Source organism: Alligator mississippiensis, chromosome 6 (genome assembly GCF_030867095.1).
Source record: "Alligator mississippiensis isolate rAllMis1 chromosome 6, rAllMis1, whole genome shotgun sequence".
In the NCBI taxonomy this organism is placed as follows: domain Eukaryota; kingdom Metazoa; phylum Chordata; order Crocodylia; family Alligatoridae; genus Alligator; species Alligator mississippiensis.
This window is the reverse complement of record NC_081829.1, coordinates 99,346,132-99,366,053: the sequence shown is the minus strand read 5'-3', so window position 1 is coordinate 99,366,053 and position 19,922 is coordinate 99,346,132. Positions and strand designations below refer to the sequence as shown.

The 19,922-nt window shown below is 49.4% G+C and overlaps 1 protein-coding gene and 1 long non-coding RNA gene across 4 annotated transcripts in view; one reads left to right on the top strand and one right to left on the bottom strand.

Moving 5' to 3' along the window:
* Positions 1-19,922, top strand: part of SUFU (SUFU negative regulator of hedgehog signaling) — a 125,172-nt gene that overhangs the window by 43,673 nt on the left and 61,577 nt on the right. The window lies entirely within an intron of this gene.
* Positions 8,801-19,302, bottom strand: LOC132251228 (uncharacterized). The gene is made up of 2 exons (XR_009463152.1): positions 14,031-19,302; positions 8,801-13,925 (listed from the first exon to the last, which is right to left on the bottom strand). It is a non-coding gene; the product is annotated as an uncharacterized LOC132251228 (long non-coding RNA).

Below are 19,922 nucleotides of genomic sequence, written 5' to 3'. Positions count from 1 at the left end.
AACCTGATTTCCTTCTGTGACCAGGTGCTGCATCACCTGGACAAAGGAGAAGGGGTGGATATCATATTTTTGGACTTCAAGAAAGCCTTTGACCCGGAGTCCCATGATGACCTCATGGAAGAAATTGGGGAATTGTGGCTTAGACAATTTCGCGGTTCGATGGCTCGGGAACTGGCCCTGTGGACGGACCCAGAGAATGATAGTTGATGGAACCGAATCAACTTGGAGTGTGGTTGCCAGTGGCATCCCCTGTGGGCTCTGTTCTTGGATGCGTACTCTTCAATGCGTTTATAAATGATCTGGACTCGGGTGTTATAAGCGGAATGGCTGTTTGCTGACGACACCAAACTATGGGGAAGTGCGGCCACCATAGACGATAAGCTGGCAATCCAGGCCAACCTCAAAAGGCTTACAAGATGAAAACCTGATGGCATTCAGCACTGAGAAATGCAAGGTGCTCCACCTCGGGAGAAAGAACTCGCACCACACTTATAGGCTTGGCAGCGGTACACTCCTAGCATCACATCTGAAAGAAACTTGGGGGTCAAGATGGACCACAAAATGAACATGAGCTACCAGTGCGACGCCGCAGCTGGCAAAGTGATCAAAACTCTGGCTTGCATCTTCCAATGCATCTCAAACAAGACCCAGAAAGTTTTCCTCCCACTTTACTCGGGCTTGGTGAGTCCACAGCTGTTCTGGGCTCTGCAATTCAGAAAGGACGTGGAGAAGCTCGAGAGAGTCCAGAGGAGAGTCATGGTCATGATCAGAGGTCAAGAGAGCAGGCCTTATGAGGAGAGTTTGAGAGTCGTGGGACTCTTCAGCCTGGAAAAGCTCAGGCTCAGGGAGACTTGGTGGCAGCCTATAAGTACGTCAGGGGAGTGCATCAGGAACTGGGGGAACGCCTGTTCACCAGGGCACCCCATGAGAAGACTAGGTCCAATGGTCACAAACTCTTGGAAGACCGTTTTAGGCTAGACATAAGGAAAAACTTCTTTACTCTCCAAGTCCCCAGGGCCTGGAATAGACTTCCTTCTTGAGGTGGTGCAGGCACCTACACTGGCTTCCTTATGAAACACTTGGATGTTTATCTTGCTGGGATCATTTGACCCCTGCTGACTGCCTGCCCCTTTGGGCGGGGTCCCTTCCAGCCCTAATGTCTATGCAATATATGACTTAATGGCTTATTGTTCTTCACTCTACAGGTGTTAACAATTGTCTGTCCTTTTTAATGGTCCACTAATCAAGCTAAACTTTCTTAGGGCAATTTTGTTTTCTGCTAGCAGCTCCTGGTCTCTCTCCCCCTGTTTCAGAGCTCTTTTGAGAATCACGGATCTACCCCTTGGAGACCAGTCCTCAGCAGCAGCTAGGGTTTCAGCTTTAGGTAAGCAGGAAGAGGGGGGTGAGTGAGCTGAAGATCAGGCTTTGTCCCTGCTTTATGCAGCCATAACTCTGGGAAAATCTATTTCTTTATTCTGCCTTTCAAAAACAAGGTAGATTTTATGTTCCAGGGTGTGCTGTGTGCGAGAAAATATGGTATTTTGGGATCCTTTATGCCAATTGAAGTAATTTCTAAAATCACTGATTACCAGACAGGTAGCCATGGAGATGGTCACCGGATCAGTTTTCCTAGAACTTAATAAATTACCCAGTAACTGCTCTGGGTGTTGCTGTTTCCAAGTCCTGTGACTGACTTCTGCAAGGGAGAGATCTAAGCAAAAACAAGATCATCCTGTTACCTCCTTTGTGCAGATCGCGGGTGCAGCGACCGCATGTGTCAGGCTACTTTCTTTTTAACAGTTGTTCAGCAGATCAACACGCTCCCTAACGTCCCTTATCTTGATCTCAAAAATGTCCCTTGATGCAGCACAAAATGACAGGAGCGCGTGGCTTGAGCTTAGCTCTTCCCGTGGTTTGCAAACCTGTGGCCACACTGTCCTCTCCGGAGTCGGGTCTGCCTGTTCTCACTGGAACTTTTCTGAACGTGTGAACCCGTGCAGGTGGCTCCACGCTCCTCCCCATCAGGCTCTGGCAGACCTGCCAGGGACTGAGAGCTCAGGAGCACGCACGGGGGCTGAGCCTGAAGCAACCGCATGGGAGAGCTGGCAGCACTGGTTTAGGTCAGCAGAAGCAGGTGCGCCAAGTGTGGGCCAGGCATGCTCAGTCCTGTTTCCCTGAGCTGCTCTCTGAAACGGTGCAGACGAGCCCCGAGGTGCTTCCTTCAGACTTTGTGCTGATCGGCGCTGATAAAACCTGGTTATGATTTCATGTGGCTTTCATAGTCTTTCAACATCCCTACTGTTCTGCAAAGGAGGCGTTAAGCAACACAGCTATTGCCAGTCATGTACTAATATCCCATCTCCTTCTGGGGGAAAGAGTATTCAGGGGCCTGGGTTCATAGATTCATAGATGTTAGGGTCGGAAGGGACCTCAATAGATCATCAAGTCCGACCCCCTGCATAGGCAGGAAAGAGTGCTGGGTCTAGATGACCCCAGCTAGATACTCATCTAACCTCCTCTTGAAGACCCCCAGGGTAGGGGAGAGCACCACCTCCCTTGGGAGCCCGTTCCAGACCTTGGCCACTCGAACTGGGAAGAAGTTCTTCCTAATGTCCAGTCTAAATCTGCTCTCTGCTAGCTTGTGGCCATTGTTTCTTGTAACCCCTGGGGGCGCCTTGGTGAATAAATCCTCACCAATTCCCTTCTGTGCCCCCGTGATGAACTTATAGGCAGCCACAAGGTCGCCTCTCAACCTTCTCTTGCGGAGGCTGAAAAGGTCCAGTTTCTCTAGTCTCTCCTCGTAGGGCTTGGTCTGCAGGCCCTTGACCATACGAGCTGCCCTTCGCTGTACCCTCTCCAGGTTATCCGCATCCTTTTTGAAGTGTGGCGCCCAGAATTGCACGCAGTACTCCAACTGCGGTCTGACCAGCGCCCTATAGAGGGGAAGTATCACCTCCCTGGACCTATTCGTCATGCATCTGCTGATGCACGATAAAGTGCCATTGGCTTTTCTGATGGCTTCATCACACTGCCGGCTCATGTTCATCTTGGAGTCCACTAGGACTACCAGATCCTTTTCCACTTCCATGCCACCCAGCAGGTCATTCCCTAGGCTGTAGGTGTGCTGGACATTTTTCCTCCCTAGGTGCAGCACTTTGCATTTCTCCTTGTTGAACTGCATCCTGTTGTTTTCTGCCCACTTGTCCAACCTGTCCAGGTCTGCCTGCAGCTGTTCCCTGCCCTCCGGCGTGTCCACTTCTCCCCATAGCTTTGTGTCATCTGCAAACTTGGACAGAGTACATTTGACTCCCTCGTCCAAGTCGCTGATGAAGACATTAAAGAGTATCGGTCCAAGGACCGAGCCCTGCGGGACCCCACTGCCCACACCCTTCCAGGTCGAGACCGACCCATCTACCACGACTCTTTGGGTGCGACCCTCCAGCCAATTCGCCACCCACCGGACTGTGCAGTCATCCACGTCACAGCCTCTTAACTTGTTCAGCAGTATGGGGTGGGATACCGTATCGAAGGCCTTCCTGAAGTCTAAGTATACGACATCCACCCCTCCTCCTGTGTCCAGGTGTTTCGTAACCTGGTCATAAAAAGAGACTAGGTTGGTCAGGCACCATCTGCCCGCCACAAACCCGTGCTGGTTTCCCCTCTGCATAATTTGCCCTGCCAGGCTCTCACAAATGTGAGCCTTGATAATTTTTTCAAAGACTTTACCAAGGATGGAGGTGAGACTGACTGGCCTATAGTTGCCCGGGTCCTCCTTCCTCCCCTTTTTGAAAATGGGGACCACGTTAGCCCTTTTCCAGTCTTCTGGGACTTGGCCTGTGCGCCACGAGCATTCGAATATTCCCGCCAGTGGCTCTGCAATGATGTCGGCCAGTGCCTTCAGCACCCTCGGATGGAGCCCATCCGGGCCTGCCGACTTAAAGGCATCCAGTTCTTCCAAGTGACTCTGCACCACCTCAGGATCTACGCATGGCAGTCTGGCGCCTTGCTGCTGCCTCTCCACAACCCCAGTGAGAGACTTGTCGCGCCCCTCGCTTAGGAACACTGAGGCAAAGAACTCGTTGAGGAGTTCAGCCTTGTCCCCCCTGTCTGTCACCAATTGTTTCTGCCCATTTAGCAGGGGTCCTATTCCTCCCTGGGCCTTCCTTTTACTCCCTATATATCTAAAAAACAATTTCTTGTTGTCTTTTACTTGGGTTGCCATCCTCAGCTCCATGGTAGCCTTGGCCCGCCTAACTGCCTCCCTACAAGCACGAGCAGAGGAGGTATATTCATCTTTAGTGATCTCTCCCTGTTTCCACTTTTTATGTGCTCCCCTTTTGGCCCTTAGGCTGCCCTGGATTTCTCTGGTCAGCCAAGGAAGCCTCCTGGCCCCCTTCCCTCTTTTGCCTCGCTCGGGGATCGTCTTGCTTTGTGCCCGAAGGATCGTTTCCTTTAGGCACAGCCACCCTTCCTGGGCTCCCATCTCTTCAAAACTCCTACTCTGCAGTGCGTCCTTGACTAACCGCCTGAGTGCATTGAGATCAGCTTTCCTAAAGTCTAGCACTTGCACCCTACTAGTTACCTTACCCACTCGCCGTCTTATGTTGAATTCTATTATTAGGTGAGCACTGTCTCCCAAATGGCTACCGATCTGGAGGTCCCCTATCATGTCATCCCCCGTTGCCAATACCAGATCCAGTATGGCATTCCCCCTAGTGGGACCATGCACCTCCTGTGTCAGGTGAAGGTCCTGTACACAGGTTAGAAACCTGCGTGAGCGATGGGACCTTGCTGTCTGCGTCTCCCAGCAGATGTCCGGGTAGTTTAGGTCCCCCATGACTACCGCCACTTTAGCTTTTATGGTCTCCGAGAGTTGCCTCAGGAGCCCCGCATCTATTTCTTCCCCTTGGTGTGGGGGTCTGTAGCAGACCCCTACCACCAAATCCCTTTCTCCTTGCCCCCCATGTAGCCTAACCCACAATCCTTCTACTTCCTCAACCTTGGATTCTGTCTTGGATTCTGGGTTTTGGTAGGATTTCTCAAAACTGTTCAGTGACCGTTAATTACGAAGGCAGACCTCTTAATTCTGGAGCAATTTGGTAGTAAGAGTTTCCTGTGAACACCAGGACACTTCTCATTTCTGTGCATTTCATGTGAATAACAGATCAGCTGTGCTCGAGTGAGCAACAGGGTTAGCCATTTGCAACAGATTCCCGACAGACTCCTCCGTTGGAAGGCCTCTTATGAATCTCTGCATATTTCTTTTTATGAATCTCTGCATAGACTACAGTTTCATCTTTCTGACCTGACGTCCTATACGCCAGCTTTCTGCAAATTCTGGGAAGGCCAGCTGTATCTGCATTCCTTACCAGCATTTCTCTGTGCCATCTTTTTCATGTTTAATTGGTCCATAGCCTGAAGTGCTGTCTTCAATTATTTAGGCCGATGCTGTCCTTATATTCATCACGGCTTGCTTTAGATGCAGTTTAAATACATTTTTAGATTGACTAAGTCTCTGAGTAGCATAGGTCTTAGGTAATTTTGTTGCATAGCGTATAAGGTAAGGACTGAGTTTCAAATGCCGCAGTCTGTTCTTGGTACCTTCAGCTCAATTGCAAGGCTGTGACACAAGCAATCTGTTTCCTGCAATAAAATTAAATGTCATGCTACTGCAGCGAATAATCAGATTGTATCATGACCCCTAAGTCTCTTTCTGTCATGGTGCTACACTCACTAGCACCACGACCAAAAAAGACTTGGGAGTCCTGATCGACCACAAGATGAACATGAGCCACCAATGTGATGCCGCAGCCAGCAAAGCAAATAAAACTCTGGCTTGCATCCACTGATGCATCGCAGGACCGAAGAAGTCATCCTCCTGCTTTACTCGGCGTTGGTGAGGCCACAGCTGGAGTACTGCATCCAGTTCTGGGGTCTGCTCTTTGGGAAGGACGTGGAGAAGCTCGAGAGAGTCCAGAGCAGAGCCACATGCATGATCAGAGGTTGAGAGAGCAGACCTTATGAGGAGAGGCTGAGCCATGGGACTCTTCAGCCTGGAGAAGCGCAGGCTCAGGGGGACTTGGTGGCAGCCTGTAAGTACATCAGGGGTGTGCACCAGGAACTGGGGGAACGCCTGTTCACCAGGGCACCCCAAGGGAAGACAAGGTCTAACGGTCACAGACTCCTGAAGACTGTTTTAGACTGGACACAAGGAAAAACTTCTTTACCATCCGAGTCTCCAGAGTCTGGAACAGACTCCCCCCAGAAGTGGTGCAGGCACCTGCTCTGGACACCTTTAAGAAATGCTTGGATGCTCATCTCGCTGAGGTGGTCTGACTTCCTGCCCCTTTGGGCAGGGGGCTGGACCCAATGATCTCGCGAGGTCCCTTCCAGCCCTAATGTCTATAAATTGTCTATGAGACCTTCATTGTCCTACAAAGGCTTATTTGGCTAATGTGATTATGATTTGCCTGTCTGGGATAGACAGCCACAGTGCTGTAGCTAGATAGTTCAGGCCCAGTCCCTCCCCGTCAGAGGTGTGTGAGGTCAAAGCACTGACGGGCACACATTTGGGGACAAGCTCAATGATGCACTTCTCCCTGTTCCCACCAGTCTCGGGCATTACTTGTTGCCAGTCTTTAGATGCATCCCCTTCTTTCTTAGATATGGATAGACAAACAACTCTGCTAGTTTTAGACTGTACCAGTCATCATACTGAACCCATGATGATGCTTCACCTGTCTGCTCCTACACCGGTATAAGTGGAGCTAAGTTACTGTGACTTTAATCTGGAATGAAATAGGTTTATACTTCTTTTAGCTTATACTGGTGCAGAAGCAGACAGGTTCAGCATTGATTTGGCTGGGTGTGTACACGTGAGCAGGTAGTTCCCCCCCTACAATATCTATAGCCCTTCGCTGGGAGCTTAGTCTGTTGTGCTCAGCCTCTTGCCCTCCGGATGCAGCTCACTTCTCTTTGCTCCGCTGCGTCCCCAGCTATTCCCCTGCTGACCAGGAGCTTAATGCTGTGGTGCCTTCTGCCATTTAAGCTGCCGTTACCGTACCCCCCGTTCTCGTTATGACGGCAGGAAGGCTAAAGCCAGCTGGTATTACTTCTAGTCATAGACCAGTGATTTGTAACCAGGGTGCAGTGAGATCCTTTTCTCAAGCAATGTTAGGCGTGCAAACACCTACACACAATTCACAAGATAAACCCAGAGATTTCAACTAGGAATCCACAGTGTCCAAACCCCGTTGTGGTCTTTGAGATCTCTGCACCCAAGGAATTGCTGTATTAATTTTCCATAGTCAAAAACACGAGTGGAAGCTCAGAGCTGGTGTTTTCTGAGCAGTGCTTTGAGTCTAAAAAAGGGTGAGTGAGGGGCGCTCTTCTAGATGACAGGATTTTTCCCAGGTGGTCTTACCTGCTTTGCAAGGTTGAAACGGATGATGTCTGCACTTTGCACTCCTTGGCTGTAGGCAGAGCTCTCCCAAACACCATACGCTGGGATATTAGCAGACATTTCAGAGACGGTCCTGTTGTCTTTGAAACACAGGCTGCCAAGGCACGGTGTAGCCCGGATATTTCCTACCTCGCCACATCTGGCCACCCCATTGTGGCTCTCGGATACAGCCATGACTGGCATTGGTTAAAGACACGGGTATCAAATCAGTAAGACTTTCTTTTTTTCAATTTGTGGAAAATGTACTACTCATAAATGGCCTCTGAATCATTTGATGAACCAAAGCAGCTTGAGTAATGCTCCTTACCGCATTCCCTAAGAAGTAAGAAAAAATAATAGTGGTCAATATACAGCCCCTGCTGGGGCTGGTCCAGAAGCCACAGCTGGGAGTGGGCTGCAAAACTGTTGGCTGTTATAAAATAGTCTCGTATTCACCCATCTCAGAGCTCAGTACATCCCTCTGAATAATTCGCCCAAGTTTATATTGTAGGTGCTTTATTGAACATTGCAGGAGCGTTGGGGAATGGGATGTAGCTGCACCCGCCGCTTTTCATACGGAGGTGATAGAGTTGAAAATTCATTTCACAGTTACTGCCTAAAATAATCCTTGTGGATTACTTACTGTTAAAAAACTGGGTAATCTGTGCCCTCACCCAGGTTGTTTTGTGACAAATGTGTTTAAGCAAACGGGCATTGCACTCCTCGGTTTCCAGCACTGCTGCCTGCCGTACTTCGGAAAATCAGCCTTCTGCGTTGGATTTGGGAGCTCTTGGAGCCTTGGCTTCTCTGTTCGCTGCAGCAAACACTTGGTGCTTTGTGCTTTTCATTAAATGGCAGCGATCCTCTGGTTCAACAAGATCAAGTTTGCAAGTCTCAAAGACTTTTATTTATGGCCTTATCTGCTCTTAATTTTTTATCACTCTTTGACCGTGACCACGAATTCCAGCTCTTGTTATTTTTAGTTTCAAAAGAGGACGACAATCCGGCAACCCTTGAAAATGAAACCTTGCATAATTTGATGACCTTAACTTGTTTTGGTTCATGGATACGATGGGAATATCTCAGGGTAGAAGAAATGTATGCCTTAGTGCAAACTGGGAAATAAAAACACAGCCTGTTTCAAGGCTTGTTAGATTTGCGGTTAACTCTATATATGCTTCATTAACAGAATAATTTTCCGATGTTGAAAGTTGGTATTTAGCTAGAGGGGATTGAATCAGACTTTGCAATACTGTCGACCCTTTCCAATGCAGTCAGTTTGTTTTTAAGAAACTGCTCAGTTGGAACAAAAAGGCAATATTGTATTCACATTACACAAAGATAAGCTTATGGTATATCTGAGCTTACACGGTTTTTATTTTTCTTGGCCTGAGACAGGCGAGTTGTACTTTTTACCATTTGCTTTCAGTTGGAGTTTGGAAAGACCTGCCAGTAGATTGTGCATCATAAATGTAACCTGAAAACAGCTAGGGAGAGCATGCACTGGATTAGGTATCTTGGAAGCTGGAAACAGTGAATATTAGGGGGTTTTTAAAGTCAAGATAACTTCAAAAGTACTGTATTTCCTGAATGCAATATTCACCTTTTTCCCCGAAAAGCCAGCTGCTGGAAATTGGGCTGTGTGTTGTAAGCAAGAAAATACGGTAACAGCAACGTGTCGCTTAAGCTTTGGCTGGGCCCAAGAGGAGGTAGCTGCAGGGAGCAGACAGTGGGCAGGCTCCGCGGGTAGGCTCTGCTGCGACTCAGTCACTTGCTGTAAGGGAAGATCTTTTTGTCTTCATTGCGCACAACTAGGTTCATCTCTTATCCCGGGGTTTAGTGTTTGCAGGAAAATATGGTATTAGCATCAGCTCAGGGAGCCCTGTGTGCATTATAACACGCTCACCCATCTCTTTCTGTGATTTTCTTACCTTCACATGGTTTGAAGGATGAGATATTGGCAAGTTGCAGTTATTTTCAATGTTGAAGATTAGTATTTCACCCTGGTATGTGTACAGTTTGCTCACCTACTGATTCAGTGGTTCCTGGATGAAGAAGACGTGAGCTGTACAAGCAAACGATGATTGGAGCTAAGCCAGGGAGATGAAGCTCCCCGCATTAATGACTACCATGGGTTTTGCTGGTGAGCTCAAGAGGAAAGCTACTTTTATATGGCAGAGTGAGTCTAACCGTCAGGTCTCTCTGGCTTTTGTCCCACTGAATGTTGGGGTTTCATTAAACTTTTTAAAAGCATCTTTTATCGAATTGCTTCAACCAGACAGCGAAGCTCACATGTTGATAGCAGTAGGTCATCCTCATGAACCTCTGCCCAGTGGTTATTAGCAGATCTCTGTGCTCACAGCATCCTTCCCCTTCGCTGTGCGTGCCTCTCGCCTCTTGTGCGTGGCGATGGGTAAGGATGGCCAGGTGTTGGATTCTTTTCCCCCAAGCCTTTTCCTGACTTGGAGTTGGAGGTAAGAAGATGTGGGAGTGCCATTTGAAACACCATGAAGGAAACTGCTTCACTCTGGTGAGGTGCTTTTTCTCTCTTCCCAAAGGCGCTGAACACCTTTGTTAAGCTGCAGGTACTCGAAGTGTCTGAAATGCAGCCCTAAAATAAGGATTGCCCAAACGTACCCTGGACCCAGTCCCAAGGTGAAGGCCAGAGCCCTGGACTGAGACTCAGAAAACCTAGATTCTGTTCCCAGTTTTGCCACTGGTTTAGTGCCTGGTCTCAACAAATTGCGGCATGCCTCAGTTTCTCCGCTTGAGTTGGTGGATAATAGTACTAACCTCTACAGAGTATTTTGAGCTATGCCGATGAAGAGCTCTGAGTAAGAGGTAGGTATTCATCTGAATATCCCATGGTGGTCGATAGTGGCGTCTACCCGAAAGCTTGCAAATAAAGACATTTTTTCTTTTTGCAACTGTCTAGTTGGTCTAATGAAAGATATCTCCTCTACCACACTGACGACTAGGGGGTCGATAAGCATCACCAGAGTCTTCGTCACCATGATCCTGTGAGGCTGGCAGGCATTTTAATTTTTCTTTTGAAATCGGGACTCGCAGTGATTAAGTGACTTGACTAACTAAATTCATGCAGTCTGGTGTCAGAAGGTCTTGGCTCCTAGGGTCCTGCTGTAGCCACGACCTCTCCATCCGAATACTTCTGGTCTGCAAGTCTCCGGCTCCACGGTACTGTCTCTTTCCAAGCACCTCTACCCTTACGTGCATGTTTTCCAGTGCTCTTTAGACAGGGAAATTCTTCTGTAAAAGTCCACTTCCTTGAATACAAATGAGATTTGTCTAGCTCTTTTATAAAACACTTCTTATTTCCTCCCAGTAGGATGAATAAAGCCAAATAGATCTGCCTAGTGATATCATTTTTCTGACTCTCTGCACTTTTTTTTACCTTAGTTAGTCTGATTTATCATTCTGCACTGGTTGCTATGGCTTTGTACAATATATGTGTTTGTCTCTCATCTGTTTGTAATATTGACCTGTTTCCAGTGTGGAAGTGGTCCTGCCTTCTCTGCAGCCTCCAGAATTGTACATGACAAATGTGGGTATTAGCTGTTTCAGCACCACAAAAGAAGAATAAATCGACTTAATTTTTTTAACAGAACCTGTTGTGCTGCTAACTTTGTTGCATATAAACACTGGAGTGAAGCTTATAAAATGGACTCTGGGCCAGTTGTTTGTCGCAGGTAAATAGGAGGCTTCCACATTAAATAGGCTGCTTGGCTTAATTTTGCAAAGGGATATGAAAACATCATGTCTCTGGTTCGGATTTGCCCTGAGTTGGTTGTAGCCAAAAGCTGTCATCATCTGCTAACTATTCAGTGGTCTATGTGAGATCAGTTGGGTCTCAGCCTAATTCCTCCTGAACAGATCATTTACCAAAACCCCTCTCAAACACAACACAGACCTCAGTCAACACCACAGTCGGCCTGCCCAGCAGAGAGAGCCAAGCACGGGCTGCAGCTGAAGGCTGCCCTGTTGCTCCTTGTGCATCTGCGATCAGTGCTATACAAATGGCATAAATACATGGCAATTTTTGCAACAGCGGGACACAGACAAATTTGTGCTGCCATTGCGAACGGTCTAGGATAATACATTTGTCTCCAAAACGTCTGATGGTGTTTAAAGGACCAAAGAAAACTTATTTGCCTGGATGTTGAATGTGATCGGGTTTTTAAACCCGAAAGCTTGCTAAAAAAAAAAAATTTCCAACTATTTAAGTTGGTCTAATAAAATCTCAGATTAACCCAAAGAACCTTGTCATCCTAAGAGAACAGCTTTTGTTAGGGCAGCGAGGTCTCAACATTTTTAGGCTCAAGGCACTCTTTGATAGCCTTGAGGCACCCCTTGGAGAATGCCGGCTTTTAGTTTGCACTTGTGTTTTTGGCATAGAAAAATACTAGAGCAATTCTCCTGTAGCAAAGGGCTTGGAGAGACCACAACAGGGCAGAGTATTTTTGACACTACAAAGTCCCCTTCAAACTCTCTTGCAAATCACATCTGTACACATAGTACTGCTAACGTTGTGTGCTACTGCAGGACACCCTTGAAAGGATCCCGGGGCGCTGCGGCGGCCTGATCGAGAATCGCTTCGTTAGGGCCTTGCTAGCTTATTCCCTTGAAATAGGGTTTCTGCCAAGCTGCCCACTTAAGTCGTGCCTGCACGCTAATCTCCCACCCCCAATAATTTTCTATTGGTTTTGTCACTCCTGATGCTCAAGGCTTAAATACATTCATGCTGACTGCTTGTTAGTATTTTAATACATCACGTCGCCCTACTTGGAGCAAATCTAAATGATGCAATGGTCAAAACGCCAAAGGCTTTTCTCTGCTGGCGTTCCCACCAGCGAAGCTTCTGCAGCACCCACAATCGGGGGGAAAAGGCTAGTATAGAGAAAAGAAAGCTTTTGTATTCCTCCTCATCCAGTTTTGCACACACTCTTACACCAAGTCCAGGTGGAGAGGGAATCAAACACTGATCTGCTTCTCTGATGGAGCCACTGTTGGGTTTCCATGAAGCCCTCATTCTGGCGCGGCTCAGTCTTTGACTTCTCCAGGCCTTTTTCTCTGCTCTGTTTGACTATTCCTGTGAGTGCTCAAGGTTTAGTCCAACCGTGCACAAGGACAAAGTTGTTTTAGCTCCCCCCAGGCCCTTTTTTGCTTTTTGAGTGTAATTTTATACATCTAGGGGGGTTTGGTTATAAGGTGGTTTCCCCATCTGGGAGGGAGAGGCAGAAAGGAGGGGGGCAATGGCCATGACTACATGCAACTTTTGAATTGTTGGGATTTTCTCCGGACAGGGGCTGTTTTTGGGAGAACAACAACTAGGGTGCCAGGGGGGTCAGCAGATGCAACTGCTTCTGAATCTTCTCTGGATGTACTTAAAGCAACTCAGTCTCTGAAAAAAAACCCACTGGATTTTAAATTAGATGTTTTTCCTAATGTTAAGTAGGTGTAAGTCATCGATTCCCATAACTGCTTAGTGCCTCGTAGTCTTTTGATGCCTTTATCCTTCTGACACTGCTGGATGTGGAGAAGTTCAGTTCATCCCTTTTACAGGTCAGGGGCTGAATCACAGGGGTGTTACGAGACTTCCCCCATATCGCTGAGGAAGTCTGTTGTAGAAATCATGACTCATGAGGAAAGGTTGGAAGAATTGGGATTGTTTAGTCTGGAGACAAGAAGATGGAGGGGAGGATTTGATAAGTCTTCAAATACTTGAAGAGCATAGTGATAGGCTCCTTTGGGAAATTTCTTTAGCATGTCGTTATTCATCCCAATCTTTGGAAAGACACCGAGATCCAGGTGTACAATGCAGTCGTCATCCCCATGCTCTTCTGCGGGTGACTTAGAGGTGAAGCCTGGGTGACCTACCATCATCATCTCAGGACCCTGCAGAGATATCACCAGCGCTGCCTCCAGGAAATCCTCCACGTCGAAGAGGAGGATTGCCGCGCAGACGCAGCATCCTTGCTGAAGCCAGCGTTACCAGCATGGAGTTGATGATCCTCAAGCACCGGCTTCGCTGGACCGGACGCTGTGTGCACATGCCTGACTCTCAACTCCCAAAACAAGCGCTCTACTCCCAGCTTAGCTAAGGCCTGGGATCTCTTGGTAGCTGGAGGAAACACTACAAGGACGCATCGCAGGCAGCCCTCAAGGAAACAGGAGGTGCTGGTTGCCATTGGACTCCAATGGCGCTGCAACCTCAACCAAGCGGTAGCCGATTTCGAGGTAAAGCACTTTGCCATCAAAACAGAGAAGAGAGAGCAGAGGAAGGAAGAGGAGAGGAATCTCAGCCTGCAGCCTGCTCTCTGTTGCAGAAAGGCCTGCAACTTCTGTGCACGGATCTGTTGCTCAAGGACGGAGCTCTTAAGTCATCCCAGGACCCATCAGTGAGCCATGGTAGAGATCACCCTTGAATCGGGACTGCAGATGACGGTGATAGACTCTTGTTATGCAACTGCAGGAGACAGGACAAAGAGCAACAGTTTTAAATGACAGCAAGGGAAAATTTATGTTGGATGTTAGGAAGAGCTTCCTACCGTGAAGCATTGGGACGGGTTACCTAGAGAGGTTGTGGAAGCTGCGTGCTTGGAGGTTTTTAAGAGCAGGTTGGACAAACGCTTGGACGAAGCGGTTCAGACGGGGACAGTCCTGCCTTGAGCAGAGGGCTGGACTGGATGACCTTGTGCAGTCCCTTCCAGCCTGATTTTTCTGTGATTCTGCGATTGAACCCAGCTCATGTAAGTCCTAGACAAGCACCCGAGTCACCGGACCATCTTTCCTCCAGCTCACTAAGCACAACTAGGTTAGGATCTAGCTTGAATTTGGCTAAATCTCTGGCTTTCGTGATAAGCCAGCTGAAACCAAAGGCAAAAGTATATCTGCTTAACAGTCCTTTACAGAAGGTACGTTACTTTACAGAATTTTGCAGCCAGGAATATCCATGGTTTTGCTCTTCCTGAAAGCATGTGTGGACTGATGCTTGCGCTTTCTGTATTGGGGCATTCACGTCCTGCTGCACTGCTCCCCTTCTCTTTCATAATCTTGCCTCTGGGATTCAGAAGCAAACTTGTTGCTGGATGATCCAGGGCGAAGCCCTGCTCTCGTTAGCTCGGAGCACCAGGATTTCTGCATCCACCAGTGGAACAGGTTGGCAGTTACATCACCGCGAGCGGCTTGGGTTTATAAATCTTTAATCTTCATAGCATCTTTGTTTCCCATCCTTGGCCTGCTCCCCCCCATCCTCGGCTCCAGAGTCACCGAAGCAATGAGAGTCGAATGCTCTGGTTCCCTGATTACGGCACCTCTCCGGCAGATCGTCCGGGTCGGAGTATTGGAAAAAGCCCTGTAAACACTGAGCCATCCCCAGGATGGAGGCCTGTTGGAGCTCTCTGCAGGAGCTTCGCGGAGGAGGGTGCTGCCACGAGTCATTAATCCTCACTTCGCTGCCACGGGCGGGTTGGAGTCGGACCGGCGGCTGGGACTTCGTGCTCCCCTACCAGCTCTGCGCTGCATCTCTGCTGCATCTCCTCCCTGGAAAGGCTCTGCCAGAGGTTGAAGACTCCCAGGGAGATGAGAAGTGCTCACAGCCCGGGGTAAATCTTGCACAGGGACACCCCCCAGTAAAAAGCAGGCGTCTCCTCTCTAAGCCGGCAGTTCCTGTTGTTGCCTGTTAGCAAGCCGTGTAAACAAGGGTTTAAACTGTCTCTCCTTTGCCTTCCCAGCCTCAGGGAGGGTTTCGGGCTTCTCTCCAAAGCAGGGCGCTCTCACGGTGCCCTGCCCTGAAGCATGTCTGGGCCTGCAGAGAAACCTGTGAAGCCCTGTTGCAGGCATTGTGCCTGCCTGGGGAAAGGGTCCGAGTCTGAGCAGTGGGAAAGGGTCTCCCCGCTTTCTCTTCTCCAAAGCCTGTGGCCCAGGAGGTCTCCATTCGCCAGGCAGGCCCGCAGAGAGGGGAACCCTGCCCTTCCTGGACGGTGCATTGCACCCAGAGTGGAAAGAAATCCTTGCACTTCTTACAGCGTGGGAGCAGGGCTGTAAAACCACAAAACCCAGCAGGGGCGCTCAGACAGCGGTAAGCACTTCCAGGTCCTGCCGCCTTCGGTGCCCCGATTTCAGGTTAAAAATATACCTTCAGCTTTGCTCAGCTGCACTCTCTCCCTGCCTGGGACTTGACCTGGACTGACTGCTTTTCCACTGTCGTCACCTTTAAACGGTTCCTCCTTTTGCTATTCTGCACCCGTCCAGATGCCTGGGGCTCCTTCCAGCCATCAGGTGAGCACGGAGCAGGGACGTTTGCTGGTGTACATAAAGCTGCCGGTTGGAACTGCCCTGGCGTCCCAGTGGATTTTTAAAACATTTGATTTTGTTCCAGTTGAAAATTTCCATCCGAGCCACCTCCTCTCAAGCTGGTAGCACCACCTCCCATGCTGGCTGCGAGGAGAGGGAAGGAAGAAATAGGTCTGGGGGCTCTGATGTGTCCATGCAAGGCTGCTGTGCAGCGACAGCCTGTAGGCCTTTGGTCCTCTGGGCATTTACCTACCAGCCCTTAGCCCTGGCTCGCCCCAGGTTCAGCTCCTGTCTGACGTGAAGGGCTGGCTCTGACTCCACGGGGTCTTTAGCACCAGCAAGAAAATAGCTCTGCCTTGCCCTGCAAAGAACAGCCTGGGTTGAATAGATGATCTCCCTGCTGAGGCCAGCACTGGTCTTCTGGTGTCATCTACTGCTCCAGCCTCCCCGAGGTCCCTGTCCCTTCTCACCCATCCCTACAAGGAAGCAGCAGCAGCCTCTCAGATAGCAAAGGTTTGGCTCGGGATCATTGTTTTTCCTCCTTCCATCAGAGAACAGGAAGCGGCGAGACCTGAAGAGTCGCAGCTCTGAGAACTGGCTCTTGTGCATGGACAGTCCCCATCTTCCAGCCTGTGCAGGAGGGTTTGGAGGGCAGAGAGAAGGTGGAAGAGGGAGAAGTGCTCGACAGGCCTATCTTTCTCTCTCCTCCCCATCCCATCTCAGCTTTTGGAGCCGGCTTGAGCAGCGAGGGATGACCGTGGGGAGGGGAGCCAAGACTGAGGTTGACTTATGGCTCAATGCACACCTTCTCGCATTTCATGCTGCCTAGGTATGAGGCACGCTTGTACGGCACACTGACAACATAAATGCACACTTTCTCGTGTTTCATGCTGACAATATACGGCGGTGAGAATCGGACCCAGGCAACGCTCTGTCTCCTAAGCCTCTCCCTTCAGCCATACTCCCAGTCCCGTGAGCAGCTAGAATGCTAAATTCGTTGCAAGCCGCCTCTCTCGATGGCCCTGCGAGCAAAGACCCCCATCACTTCCAGTGTGCTGCTGGCTCACAAGAGCGGAGGGAACAAGCACAGCAGGGGCAGCTTTCTATTCTTGGCCGGGAAGAGAAAGAGCAGTCGTTCGTGTTGGCCAGCACAGAGTTGGCAACAATTGGACTCCTCTGCCTTTCCTTTTTTGAGTCGGGGTTTGCGGGGATAATTGCAGGTTGCTTGTGACAGCGGCTGCACCGGGACGTTGTGCAGCTGGGTTAATCATTTTGCACACATAAGCCAGGAGCAGTCGTTACACTCGCATTAGCTTCTTACATGTGACATCTTATCCTGGGTGCCAGGGCAATATGAATAACTAATATTCTCTTTTCTGCTGCTCTCTGCTGTCGAGAGCTCAGTCCTTATAGATTCATAGATGTTAGGGTCAGAAGGGACCTCAATAGATCATCGAGTCTGACCCCCTGCATAGGCAGGAAAGAGTGCTGGGTCTAGATGACCCCAGCTAGATACTCATCCAACCTCCTCTTGAAGACCCCCAGGGTAGGGGAGAGCACCACCTCCCTTGGGAGCCCGTTCCAGACCTTGGCCACTCGAACTGTGAAGAAGTTCTTCCTAATGTCCAGTCTAAATCTGCTCTCTGCTAGCTTCTGGCCATTGTTTCTTGTAACCCCCGGGGGCGCCTTGGTGAATAAATACTCACCAATTCCCTTCTGTGCCCCCGTGATGAACTTATAGGCAGTATAAGTTGTCGGACTTATTTTTGGATTTGTTTTCCCAGCTTTGATCATCCCTTGGTCTGCTTTCCTTCTGTTCTCAGTTGGCTTCAGCACCTGAGATGCAGTCTTTCTTCACGGTGCTTTTCTTCCTTCCTGATGTATTCTCAGCTACCTGCATCAAGATTGGCTTTAATAGTCACCCCTTAATTTGTGGATCTCGCTCTTGCTTCAGTAACAGCAGTGCTTGGAGTCCGCTCCTGGGTTGTTTTGTGGTAACTTCAGCAGAGCCAGGACTCCCTGCAACACCTTCAGCAGTCAAATATCAAATTGCTTTTTAAGACGAGTACAAGCCCTGTATCTGCCTTTTTAAGGGAGGCTCAGTTATGGATTTGTGTTTGCTTTGGATGTCTGCCGTAGGAAATTTCCCTATCAACTTTCGCAACGTGCCATTGGAATATTTTTCTTACTAACAGCAAAGGCTTTTTATCGTTCCAAATCTTGTCCAAAAACTGTTCTCCAAGAGCATTTCGGAGCCCGCTTTGCTGCGGTAGAGTTAGTAGAACTGGTCAAAAATAACTTTTTATGTTTTTTCCCCATGGGAAATTTTGTTCTTTTGGGGTTTCTTTGTTCTCCTTGGCTATTTGGACATTTCCATTTTCATCTAAGATTTTGGAAACCCTGATGTGGGGTTGTAGTTCAGGCACATTATGTTCCCACAGGCTGATAGGCTGGGCTCCCAGGTCAGCCTACATTTCCCACAGTACCCATGGCTTCCTCCCTTCTTCCCCTGCTTGAGAGGATGAAGCCCATAAGAGAGACTGGGAATGGATGGAAACCTGAGCGCAGCTCCCCCGAGGCATTATGGCAGCATTTTTAGATAGAAACGCTGCAGATTTTCAGCAGAAGCAGTGAAGTAAAGACCCCATTTTCTGTCCAGCATTTATCGTGGAAATTTTCCTGTCTCCCTTAGAGGAGTTGCTTGCACTTCCTGCTTCATGTGGGGCTGGTAGGTGCCTGGAGCTGTCTCTCAGACCTGGGTTAGGAGTCTCAAGAGTCCCTGGAGGGGCAGGAGTAGTCACAGGGGACACCGGGGGGTCGGGTCAGGCATAAATAGGTTGGTGCCTTTGGAGGCTAACAGGACCCCCTGGACGTTTCAGCGTGGGAGCAGAACAGCCTCAGTTTACCACCTGCCAGCTGTCCTACATCACTTATGCCAGCTGTCCTAGACCAGAAGATGCATATTTTTTAAACCAAGACATCCTTTCAGACCTGAGCTTCAGGCCTTAGAGGTGACTGAGCCAGGCGGGATACTGAAGTAGTCTCTACATAAACCAGTTTAAAACACCTTGCTGCTGGAAGGGAATCTCCTCCCAGCCTGTCCCGCACCCCAGTCTGGGGCTGTTCATGAATAAGCATCGTCCCTTTAGAGGTACCTGCAGGACATATTTCCAGTTCGTACAGCCGAACCAGCGCTAATACAAAATGCGTGCCCGCTGCACAGCTGGCCAGCGATCGCTAGGCCTGCTTTCCAGTAAAGCAGTCTATAAAAAGCGGCAGCCCTGGTCGAGTATATCACCTTGTGAAACGACACGCTGCACAGGTGTTTCCTGCAGCCTCAGCGTGGGGGAAATGCTCCAGATGTGCCCTGGTGCTTCAGAGCTCCTTTCCAACGTCTCTGAGTTTTCAGCTTAGTGCATCCATGTTGGCTCTCGAATTGGGCGTTTATACACGTGCTCCGGGGGTGGGGGGCATTAAATAAGAGTGGCTCCGAGGAAATTTGGCAGCAGGGAGGGTGGCTGTATTACCAGATTCTCCCAATCAAGCCACATTCAGTGGGTTGGGGCCGGGCCACCCCCTTCTCCACACAGCTGGGTCAGGGCTGGTCCCCCACCCCACAGCCCCTTCCCTGTTATGGGGCCAGGTTCTGCTGGGCTCCCCCCCACATGGCTAGATGGGGCCCTGCTGCGACCACCCCAGGTGCCAGATCAGGACCACTGGCCAGATCCAGCCCGCGGATGAACCAGGCACTGCCACCGGCCAAAGAGGATGAGCACCCTTGCTCGAACGTAATGCTCTACCAGTGACGGTTGTGACGTACCGCGTCTCCGACGCTTTTCCCACCGCGTTGTCCGGCCGGCCAGGAAAACCCAACGCCGGCCTCCGCCGCTTGTCATGCTGCCGGAGGTGCGCTGCGAGTCCCCCCTCTACGCCTTTCTGCCTGCTTTCAGTGCAGTCGCCCAGATGAACAAAAAGATCTTTAGAGTCTTTAACTGGTATGAATTGCTGGGACGCTGTTGAAAGGCTCATTAAATGTCGTTTGCGGAGAAAAACGGGCTGGACTTTTGAAGTCGTTAAGTGTGAGCTGTGCAATAAAGGACTTCTTTTAGTTGACCAGCAGGTTGAAAATACAAGATCAGTCGCTGTTCTGTTTTCAGAAACTCGGTCT